The sequence below is a fragment of the Crotalus tigris genome, unplaced genomic scaffold (genome assembly GCF_016545835.1).
Source record: "Crotalus tigris isolate CLP2741 ecotype Arizona unplaced genomic scaffold, ASM1654583v1 scf7180000018925.3142382, whole genome shotgun sequence".
Classification (NCBI taxonomy): Eukaryota; Metazoa; Chordata; class Lepidosauria; order Squamata; family Viperidae; genus Crotalus; species Crotalus tigris.
Window position 1 is genome coordinate 415,775 of NW_024097278.1, and position 11,681 is coordinate 427,455.

At 42.4% G+C, this 11,681-nt stretch overlaps 1 protein-coding gene across 4 annotated transcripts in view; it reads left to right on the forward strand.

The window, feature by feature from the left end:
* LMNTD1 (lamin tail domain containing 1) overlaps nt 1-11,287 on the forward strand; it is an 88,633-nt gene extending 77,346 nt beyond the window's left edge. For all 4 annotated transcript variants that reach the window (XR_005558436.1, XR_005558437.1, XR_005558439.1 and 1 more), the window contains one exon: nt 10,731-11,287. The gene's annotated coding sequence lies outside the window, so the exon portion shown is untranslated. The remainder of the gene's footprint in view (nt 1-10,730) is intronic.
* Nucleotides 11,288-11,681: the final 394 nt, after the last annotated feature.

Consider the following 11,681-nt stretch of genomic DNA (forward strand, 5'->3'; position numbering starts at 1 on the left):
GAAGAAGAAGAAGAAGAAGAAGAAGAAGAGAAGAAGAAGAAGAAGAAGGAAGAGAGAGAGAGGAGGAGGAGGCGAGGAGGAGGAGGAGGAGGAGGAGGAGGAAGAGAAGAGGAGGAGGAGGAGGGAGAAAGAGAAGGAGAAGAAGAAGAAGAAGAAGAAGAAGAAGAAGAAGAAGAAGAAGAAGAAGAAGAAGAAGAAGAAGAAGAGGAGGAGGAGGAGGAGGAGGAGGAGGAGGAGGAGGAGGAGGAAGAGGAGGAGGAGGGAGAAAGAGAAGAAGAAGAAGAAGAAGAAGAAGAAGAAGAAGAAGAAGAAGAAGAAGAAGAAGAAGAAGAAGAGGAGGAGGAGGAGGAGGAGGGAGAAGGAGGAGGAGGAGGAGAAGAAGAAGAAGAACTCTCTCATAAAACAAAGATGTTTGCTCAGTTGTTGAGAAAGACCATCAACAACCCCCTCCTGCAAATGACCGAGTGTGAATTTCCTCCAGTGTGAATAATAATTCTTCTACTTTTCCTGCGTGCTATTGCGCAAAACCAGAAGTCCCTTGAAATTCACAGTTCTTGTTACCTTGGCCAATTCAGAATACTGGGGACCCAGCCAAGAAGAGCACATGGATCTATAACCACAGTGCATTATTCAGAGTCCTAGAGTATTAACTCTCCTGCTGTGGTCAGCACAAAATGTGATGATGCCATCCCAAGTTCTAATCAAACGAATCCAAGGCCCACTGCAGTGGGAAAGGGTAGAACAGGATGGCATGGCATGGCATTGCTTCCCCTCAGAAACTGCTCATAAAATGTTTAGAGCAAGCCTTCGACCCTCTGGATTTTTGCTGATCTTGAAATACCGAAAACTACAGAAGTCAATCACTGCACTTTCCAGCCAATGACCTAGAGGGAGTCTAGACAATGACCAAGGTCCCACCCATAAAAGAAGAGATATTCATAATCCTTACAGGGCTGTTTCAAAGATCCTGGTCTGGAATTGTCCAGAGTTAATGATGAACTTTAGTGGGTCAATATCTCAGGGGCTGTCACAAAGAGGGAGTCAAGCTATTCTCCAAAGCGCCTGATGGCAGGACAAGAAGCAATGGATGGAAACTAATCAAGGAGAGAAGCAACCGAGAACTAAGGAGAAATGTTCTGACAGTTAGAACAATTAATCAGTGGAACAACCTGCCTCCAGAGGTTGTGAATGTTCCAACATTGGAAGTTTTGAAAAAGAATTTGGACAATCATTTGTCTGAAATATTATAGATTTTCTGCTTGATCAGGGGGTTGGACTGAAAGATTTCTAATCCTATTATTCTGTTATTATTCTGATAAAGGTAGTCCTTGACTTACAATCATTTGTTTACCAACTGTTCGAACAGTGATGGAGAAGGGATGGATGGAGGGAGGGAGGGAGGGAGGAAGGAAGGAAGGAAGGAAGGAAGGAAGGAAGGAAGGAAGGAAGGAAGGAAGAAAAAAAGAGTAGCAGAATAAAAGTTGGAAGAGACCTTGGAGGTCTTCTAGTCCAACCCCCTGCTCAAGCAGGAGACCCAATACCATTCCAGACAGTTGGCTGTCCAGTCTCTTCTTAAAAACCTCCAGTGATGAAGCACCCACTAGTTCTGGAGGCACGCCTTTTGGCTGGTTAATTTTCCTCACTGTTAGGAAGTTTCTCCTTAATTGCTTAATAAATCAGTCAGCTGCAATTCCCTGAACAACCTCCTTGCTTAGCAATAAAAATTCTGGTCTCAACTCCCAATTCTGGCCATACATTGAGGACTAGCTAGATACCAGTTAGAATTGCCAGTTCCTATTTTCACATATCAAGTAGCCTGTGAAAAATAATAATAATAATAGTAGTAGTAGTAGTAGCAGTAGTAGTAGTAGTAGTAGTAGTAGTAGTAGTAGTAGTAGTAATAATAATAATAATAATAATAAAAGCAAGGGTAGTACCAATAGTGATAGGCTCCTTGGGTGCAATCCCAAAACAGCTGGAGCACCATTTGAACACCATTGGCATTGACAAATTCGCTATTAGTCAATTGCAAAAGGCAGCCTTATTAGGAACTGCTTCCATCCTGCGACGATATCTGTAATACCATCAAAAATCCACATCTGCCTATCCCAGGTCCTGGGTAAGGACTCGATAGGTAGACAAAATGCCAAATCCAGTCTGAACGTCTGGCTGACTGTGCGATGATCCATAATAATAATAATAATAAAAGTTGGAAGGGACCTTGGAGGTCATCTAGTCCAACCCCCTGCTCATGCAGGAAACCCTGTACCATTTCAGACAAATGGCTGTCCAGTCTCTTCTTAAAAGCCTCCAGTGATGGAGCACTCACAGCTTCTGGAGGCAGGTTGTTCCACTGGTTAATTGTTCTAACTGTCAGGAAGTTTCTCCTTAGTTCTAGGTTGCTTCTCTCCTTGATTAGTTTCCATCCGTTGTTTCTTGTCCTGCCTTCAGGTGCTTTGGAGAATAGCTTGACTCCCTCTTCTTTGGGGCAGCCCCTGAGATACTGGAAGACTGCTATCCTGTCCCCCCTTGTCCTTCATTAAACTAGACATACCCAATTCCAGCAACCGTTCCTTATATGTTTTAGCCTCCAGTCCCCTGATCATCACTGCTGCTCTTCTCTGTACTCTTTCTCATTAAATACACTCAACACATACACACAGGCTTTGTTGCTGATTTTTTTGCTGAGTTGATCCAAGCTCTCTGGTCTTCTCGTTTTCCACCCTCCCTCTTTTCTAGGCATAGAATATTAATTAGCCCAAACTAGGGTATGATGGTTATTTAAGGTATTGCCTTCAGCTAGGAGACAAATATAATCAATGCAACACTTTCTCCAAAAGATTTTTCAAAGAAGCAAAGATGCTTGGTTTTTCCGAAGCGTATCAAATTTTACCTCCACGCCAATGTGTTTCACAGCCATCCCTGACCCCTGAAAACTGCTGAAGTTGTATCAGTTTATTTTAATTAGAGTTTTGATCCAAGTTTCTGGGGAATATTCTTCTATGCAGTCGTGTTAGGTGGGGTTTTTTTAATTTATTTTTTGAACTCGTGTTTGATTCTTCAGGGATTTGTTCCAAGTTTGGTGTCCCTCAGAAAAGCACGGTATTAATTAATTGGAGAAAGCAGCAAAGTCAGGAAGGGGCACAAGAAAATCACAGCCAAAAATTCTTGCAAAGAAATTTGATCAGATATTGAGGGGATGTATTTTTTGGCAGGATGAAGAAAACACAGATGGGATTGCACGGAGGAACAAATACTAAAAGCATTTTTTAATCAGGTGATACAACACAGTGATAAATGATCCAGTGAAGCAGACATTTCTAAAAATAATGTTCTCTAATATTTGTTATACAACTATTTTTCAACTTTGTGACTGGTAATAGTGGCAATTAATAAGGCTGCCCATGCTGAGAAAATTATTCAGAAGACAAAATTACAAGACTCACATCAGTGTTAGTCTGGAGAATCAACTGATGGTGTTCAAGGGATGCTCCAGATGTTTTGGGATGGCACCCAAGGTGCCCATCACTATTGCTACTATCTTTGCTTTCTTTTGCCACAGTCGTTCTATTTCTCTTTGCAGGACTTTGCATTTTGTTATCTTCTCCAGTTCTTTCTCTTCTATTTTGATGGATCCAACTGCTGCCACATCCACTATCCAGACTTCTTTTGTCTTTTTATTGACAATTGTTAAGTTTGGGGGGTGTGGCAGGTGCTTGTCTGTTTGAATTCTAAAGTCCCAGGGCAATTTAGCTTCTTCATTTTCTATTATTTTCTCTACTTTATGGTCCCACCAGTTCTTGCTTGGAGGCAAATGGTATTCCGTGCAGATCTTCCAATGCACCATTGTTGTTACTTTGTCGTGCCGCTGCTTGTAGACAGTCTGGGTGATCTTCTTGCAGCAGCTTAGCAGTTGATCCTCTGTTTCTTCAGCCTCTTTTCAATAGGCAGCACTTGCTGTCTGTTGCTGTCTTCTCAATTCCAACTTTGTATGCATTTGTTTTTTAGGCTTAGTCCTGTGCAGCCAGAATTAGCCCTTCTGTATCTTTCTTCACCTTTCCTGTTTTCAGCCATTGTTGTTACCTGCTTTGCCTGCTATTTTTTTTTAATGTACTGACCATGTAATGCTTTGTCTTCCCATGGCTCCATTCTGTTCTTCATTTGGTCTTCCTTGTAGGCCAGTTTGGACTCTCCAGTACTCAGTAGGCCTTCCTGATCAACGCTGCGACGAACTGAACTGAAGCCATTTTCACTTCGTCTTCGGTTGCCACATAATTAGATTAGAAGGAGGGAGGGGGGTGTAGTTCTCAGTTAGCCAAAACAATTCTCATGTATGGGAACCAAGGTCATTACTGATAACTGTCATGGTTTCGACAGATGAAACTCTTCAAAGAACTTCGAGGCATTGTTTACCTTAAGTAATCTTTATTTTGAGTAGCATAGCATCAGCAGTGCATAATCGAAGCCAAAAACTGGATTCCCTCCCCTGAGCACATAGTATCAAAGCACAATTCCCTCCTCTAATTAACAGTCATAAATCACATTCCCCAATTAGCTTGAAGCGCGGGCTTCCTCTCCAGTTCTCCAGCCTGCCAAATCCTTATCAGTTCTGGTTACAATAACCTTTGTTTCTCACGCTAGGTTTGGTGTGTTATGTCTAGCTAGACTCTCGTTCACATCCCCCCCTCCCAGCATCATCTAACTCTAAAAGCAAAAGGGAAAAGATGGTTACATTTCCATCTGTTGTCAATGCAAAAACATCTGATGTTAGCAGCTTTGACAATAACATTTTGGCGGGCTGGAGAACTGGGAGGAGTGCCCGTGTTTTCCAACAATTGGTGAATATGATTTATGACATCTAACTGGGGTGGGAATTGCAACCTGCAACTTTATAACCAAGGTGAGGGGAATTTAGTCTTGGGTTTACCTTTGTATGTGTCATTATTTCTTAGCCAAATAAAAATGTTCTTTGAGGAAGAATCCCTTACCTTGAAATTATTTTAATTGGTCTCATCTACCAGAACCATGACAGTAAGCCAGTTTGGCCTCTCCAGTACTCAGTAGGCATTCCTGGTATGCTAGCTTCAGTGCAGCTTCTTCACTGTCCTTCAAATATTCTTCCACTGACCTTTTTTTTCCCTTCTTCAACCATCTGATGTACTTGCAACATTTCACGCCTACTGTCATGCCTCCTCTGAGCCTGAATCTGCGGAGGAAAATGGAACTGGAACGGAACCCTATGGAGGGTGAGGGAGAGGTGTCTGTGGCTTCAAAGGAATGTGGGGAAGAGCAGGCCGAGGCAGGCCAGGGCCCTTCAGGATTGGAACAGGAGGAACAATAGAGGCAGGCAAATGAGCAAGGGCCACCCCCACCTGATCCTAGAGCACAGAGAGTGGAGAGAAGGAGGGAACAACGCAGGCAGGCTCAACTACTTGGGAGGAGAGCATCCTGTCCCCTCTCCACAAGGCACACCTGGAGACTGAGACTTAAGGAGACGCTGTGGATAGAGGCATTTGTCGGGAACAAATGCTGATTCCTTGGAGTTTTGTGTGTGTTGTTGCTGATCTCTTGTTCTGTGACTTCTGGTTGGAAACCCGGAAACTCTGACCATTGGATTGACTGACCACGTTACTTGTATGTTTAAAGACCTCGGACTGTATTTCGGATTCTCTCTTTTGAAAACTGCTCAGGCAAGCTTGGATTCAAACAGACTTGCTAAGTTTATGCTTTCTTCCTTGTTATCTCTATGGCCTTGAGTACTTTCTTATGCTAATCAGACTGTATTTGAACCTACTTTCAGCCAGAGTTGGCTGAAGGGGTGGGTGTGTTCTTTTGTTGGAGATTTGCCAGCAAACATGGGAGCATTTGGGGAAAATTTGGAACAATAAAAGAACTGTTTGAATTGCCAGCTGACTGCATTGCCTCTGTGCTGTGCCCTGGGTCATCACACCTATCTATTTGCCTTGGTAGGTAGAGTCTATCAACATCACTAGGTAGTTGAAGGAGATAATTCATTGGCATTATTTTTCTGGTCTTCCTATCCATGGCTTTTAATTCTGCTTGAATCCAGTCCATGATTCCAGCAGTGTATCTAATAATTGCCCAAGTGTTAATCGCCATGACGATATTTCCTCCACCGAATTTAGACTTTAGGATGTTCTTCATTTTTGTGATGTATTCACTTCTAACCTTTTTTATTATTACTTTCTCTGACTCTGAACTCACATGCTGGCTAATTCACATGCTGTATTATAGATGCAGAAGTTTCTTCTGACTATAGATGGTTGATGTGTGAGCACTACAGTTAGTCCTCAAGTTACGGCCGCAATTGAGCCCAAAATTTATGTTGCTAAGTGAGACATTTGTTAAGTGGGTTTTGTCCCATTTTACAACCTTGCTGTTCTGTCCCATCCAACATGAGTCCTTGTTATGCTCACAAGGAGAAACCCCTCTTCCAAGAAACAGGCAGGAACCGCAAGAAAAAAACAATCCCCTTTTATTCTCACAGACCTGAGTCAATGTCCAAGGCAAACAAACACAGTCCACAGAAACTCAATCCTCAACACGAACAGTTGCCTTTGGCAACCAGCACCTCCCACATCTTCCCTTTTATAATTCAGCCAAGGTGTGGCTTCCTAATGCCTTCTCCTTTGCCTTTGAAGCCACCCCATTGCATTCCTCTGTCCTACTCTCTTCTCTTGTCTGCACATTCGTGCATCCGGGATTTGTCCCAACTGTTCTTCATCACTGTCCAACTCAGACTCCCAGCACAGCTGTGTCTCAGCCTGAGCACGAGTAGAGGGGCCAGGCTCCTCGTCCGACTCTAAGTCTTGGAGCTCCTCAGAGCCTTCCTCCACAGAGCCTTCCTCCACGCCCCTCCTCCTCCTCTGATTCCTCAGACTCAGCTGCCTGGTCTACTGACTGGCGAGGAATCACACCACTTCCTTGACAAAGTTGTTAAGCGAATTATTGCAGCTGTTAAGTTGGTAACATGGTTGTTAAGTGAATCTGGCTTTCCCCGTTGACTTTGCTAGTCAGGAGGTCACAAAAGAGGATCGCATAACCCCGGGATGCTGCAACCGTCATAAATACGAATCAGTCGACAAGCTTCTGAATTTTGATCACGTGACCCTGGGGATGCTGCAACGGTCATAAGTGTGAAAAATGGTCATAAGTCACTTTTTTCAGTGCCGTTGTAACTTTGAATGGTCACTAAATGAACTGTTGTAAGCTGAGGACTAACTGTATGTGCCAAGGAAATAAAATCTATCAAATGGGACATGAAATTTTGCAATTTTCACGCAGTACCTTTTTCACAAAATTCTACCATTTTTTAAAAAAAATATATCTCTGAATATCATTCCTTTCCCCCTTTTTAAGATTCATTTTCAAGCATGAATAATTTTGGGGTGGGAGAAGGACATGGTGGTTCCTTACATCTCTTAATATTCAGACCATACAATAAAAGTTAGCCATGTAATTATTAATATTGGGGGAGGGAGTGCAGTTCTTTTTTTAGCTGTTATGTAAGCTTCTGCCTCTAATTGTTTATTTATTTGGCAATGAATCACTTAAAGTGGACCTAGAGAATTAATCCCACTGGGCTTTCAGTGATATCAATCAGGCTTAATTTGATGCTCCTGCCTCTGGTGCTAGTTAACTTGAGTAGCTAAATGTTTTATCAGTCAAGTGCCAGATTCTTTCCTAAACTGCAATAAATGAAGCATAGGGGAAAGGATTGGGGAAAAAAATAATCACACTGTTTTGATAGCATTACCCTCTTGGTCACCTGTCCCATACATCGCACAAGGGAGAAGCTGGGTATCTCTACCTGTGCAAAGGTAGAGCAGACTGAAGGAAAAACATGAATAAATCTAAGGTGACCAACAGTCCTCCTTTAGGGAGGACAGTCCTCCTTTTGTAAGTTCTGTCCTCCCTTGAAAAGTGTCCTCCTACATTTCCTCCTTTTTGATATTTGAAGACTAATCTGCAGGGCTTTTTTTTTTTTCTCACAGAACGCTCAGAACGGCCTTCTGGCACCTTTTTTCTGATGGTTTTTTTTTTTCAACTTTTGCATGAGCTGTGCTACTCCCCCTTTTGGCTTTCGAAAGCCAATAGGAATTGCTGCTGAGCGCACCAAAACACCCGGCTGGCAAACTTTGCTCATGCAGGTTTTCTGTATTATTGTTGCAATAAATAAAATGTTTCTTTTATTTACGATATTTTTTTCTTCAATCTACTTGTGTCCTCCTTTTCACTGTAAAAAAGTTGGTCACCTTAATAAATCTCTTTGTGACTACTTGTCCTGGTCTGAGGAGAAGCCATGGCTCCAGGAGAAGACACACAAACCCATCCTCCAACTACTGGGAAAGCAGTCCTTGTCTCTTTTTTTCTTTCTTTCTGCTATGTGTCAAAATGAGGAGTCAATAGCCATTTTTGGTACAAGTTCACTGGTTGAGCTGTGATAAGATAGGCCCTTCCTTCCTTCCTTCCTTCCTTCCTTCCTTCCTTCCTTCCTTCCCTCCCTCCCTCCCTCCCTCCCCCCTTCTTGCCTTCCCCTCATTCCTCCCTCCCTCCCTCTCTCCATCCCTGCCTGCCTGCCTTCCACTTACTCTCCAGCTTCCTTCCTTCCTTCCTTCCTTCCTTCCTTCCTTCCTTCCTTCCTTCCTTCCTTCCTTCCTTCCCTCCCTCCCTCCCTCTCCCTCCCTTCTTGCCTTCCCCTCATTCCTTCCTTCCTGCCTGCCTGCTTTCCTCTCACTCTCCAGCTTCCTTCCTTCTTTCTTCCTTCTTCTTTCCTTCCTTCCTTCCTTCCTTCCTTCCTTCCTCCCTCCCTCCCTCCCTCCCTCTCTCTCTCCGTCCCTGCCTGCCTGCCACATACTCTCCAGCTTCCTTCCTTCTTTCCTTCCTTCCTTCCTCCCTCCCTCCTTTTGTCCCTGCCTGCCTGCCTTCCCTTCACATTCCTTCCTTCCTTCCTTCCTTCCTTCCTTCCTTCCTTCCTTCCTTCCTTCCTTCCTTCCTTCCTTCCTTCCTTCCTTCCTGGAGCAGTGAAGACTTTTCATTCTTCCAGCCCTGAATGTGTGAAAAAGTTCTCCTATTGGTCCCAGAGGACCACAGCCCAAGATTGGAAGAGAAAAGGTGTTTCTGCCACAGACCCGAGCAGCCAACAGGAGTTGGGGGTGTTTGCCTCAACAAAATGAACTGTGACAGGCCATCTGGACTTCCACACTTGAACTAGCACAAGTCAGAAAATACTTCTTTTAACCAGGAGCAGAAAAAGACAGGCAGAGGTTGCCTTCCTTCAAACACAACCAGTGGCTGGATTCCCACTGAGACAATGCAGATTAGACCTAAGGCAGGGCTAACCTTAACCCTGACTTTGAAAATAAATACAAAAAATGAGGGATCTAGTGATCCCCACCAGCCTTTTTTCTAGTGTCAAAGATCAGATGTGGTAGGAAATGTCATCTAACATCTGGAGGAACCACTATTTTTTTTATAGCTGCGGAATATGTCAAAGTTTGTCAGCCTCACGGGGAGGACCAGTCTGAAAATCCATTCCATAAGAAAACCAGAAATCTATTTTATTGAAATTGGTTAAAATAATGCGTTCTGTTCCTGTTAGGAATATTAGGACTTAATCATGGAAAAGAGAACGAATATTTAATATTACATGTATTGACAGCTGCGAGAATAGCATTTGCCCAATTTTGGAAAAACGAAAACCTACCACCCGACCAGATTATAATTACGAAAATCTTAGAATGTGCAGAAATGGATAGACTAACTTTAGAGATTAAAGAGAAAGAAGACTCAGTTTATTTCAAAACATGCGAAAATTTTTTATCAATGGTTAGCAATAAGTTGTAGTGAGAAAGGATTGTGAAATTTAATAGGATGAATGCTACTTACTGATTAACTATTATTTTTATGTTTATTGTTATCCTTAGTGATTATAATTGTTTAGTATTATATTAATTGTCACCTAATATTTGTACCCAGAAGATAGTCTGCTTGCTAAAGTGTGGAATTATTGTTGGGGGTAACCCCACTACTGTACCTACCTTTGCCCTAACTTAAGATGACCAACTGTCCTCCTTTAGGGAAGACAGTCCTCCTTTTGTAAGTTTTGTCCTCCCTCAAAAAGTGTCTTCCTTCATGTCCTCCTTTTCGATATTTGAAGACTAATCTGCAGGGCTTTTTTTTCCCCTCACAGAACGCTTAGAACGGCGTTCCGGCACCTTTTTTTTGATGGTTTTTTTTCAACTTTTGCATGAGCTGTGCTTCTCCCGCTATTGGCTTTCGAAAGCCAATAGGAATTGCTGCTGAGCGCCCCAAAACACCCGCTGGCTGGCAAACTTTGCACATGCAAGTTGTCTGTATTATTGTTGCAATGAATAAAATATTTCTTTTATTTATATTTTTTTCTTCAATTTATTTGTGTCCTCCTTTTCATTGTAAAAAAGTTGGTCACCTTACCTAACTCTATTCCTTAACCCTACCCAATACCCATACCAACCTTATCCCTTCCTTATCCTTATAAAATCTAATAAAATATTTATATAAAAAATAATAATGCATTCTTAGCCAGCCAGATTGTCTCTTTCCTCCTGACATACTGGATGGGTCCAGAAAGGAGCAATCTGAGTCTTTTCTTTATACTGTCTATGTTTCCAACATCTATCTATATATATATATATAAAAGCCCTTTTCTGTTCTTTTTGCTTACTTAGCAGTTCCCAAATATCTCCCTGATTCTTACCGAGGTTAAAGCAACTTAGAAAGGAAGAACGCCGATTGATTTTGTTCTTGTTCTACCACATTGTGAGCTGTTTTGGAAACCTTTTTAAGATGGAAAGGCAAGGGGAAGCCCCGTTGTGCCAGCCTAAAGCCAAACCTTTCCATCTTCGGTCAATCAACACAAGACTGAAAACAATGAATTGAAAAAGACATTTTTCACGCCGGAGAATCCTCCTGGGATAAAGCCAGGAAATACCATTTTTGAATGTTATTCTCGGTTGTCAAAATAGGATGCAGGCAGTCCTCGACCACAACTGAGCCCGAAGATTTAAAGTGAGACGTGTTAAGTGAGTTTTGCCCCATTTTACGAACTTTCTCGCCACAGTGGTTAAGTGAATCACCGCAGTTGATAAGATAGTAACTGGGTTGTTACAGCTCGTCAGGCTTCCCCGTTGACTTTGCTTGTCAGAAGTTTGCAAAAGGGAATCATGTGACCCCGGGATATTGTGACCGTCATAAATAGGAGTCAGATGCTAGGTGTCTGAATTTTGTTCACGTGACCATGGGGCTGCCACAAAGGTTGTAAGCGTGAAAAATGTGTTCTGTCCCAGCCTACGTGAGTCCTTGTTATGCTCACAAGGAGAAACTCCTCTTCCAAGAAACAGGCAACATGCTTTGACATGCCCATGAAGTGTATTCAATAAACAGGAAGATAAAGTTCACCCCTCAATTATTCCTATTGGGTATCTTTGTGGATTTAAATGACAAAGAAACTACTTTAATGTTGAATTTATTAACTGCAGCAAGGTTATTAGTAGGCTCGTATTGGAAGAAGGACTCGTTGCCTACTTTAGAAGAATGGATATTTAAAGTTTCTAACTTTGCAGAAATGGCAAAAATTTCTGCTTATTTGAAGGATCATACACAAGAAAGATATATTATTG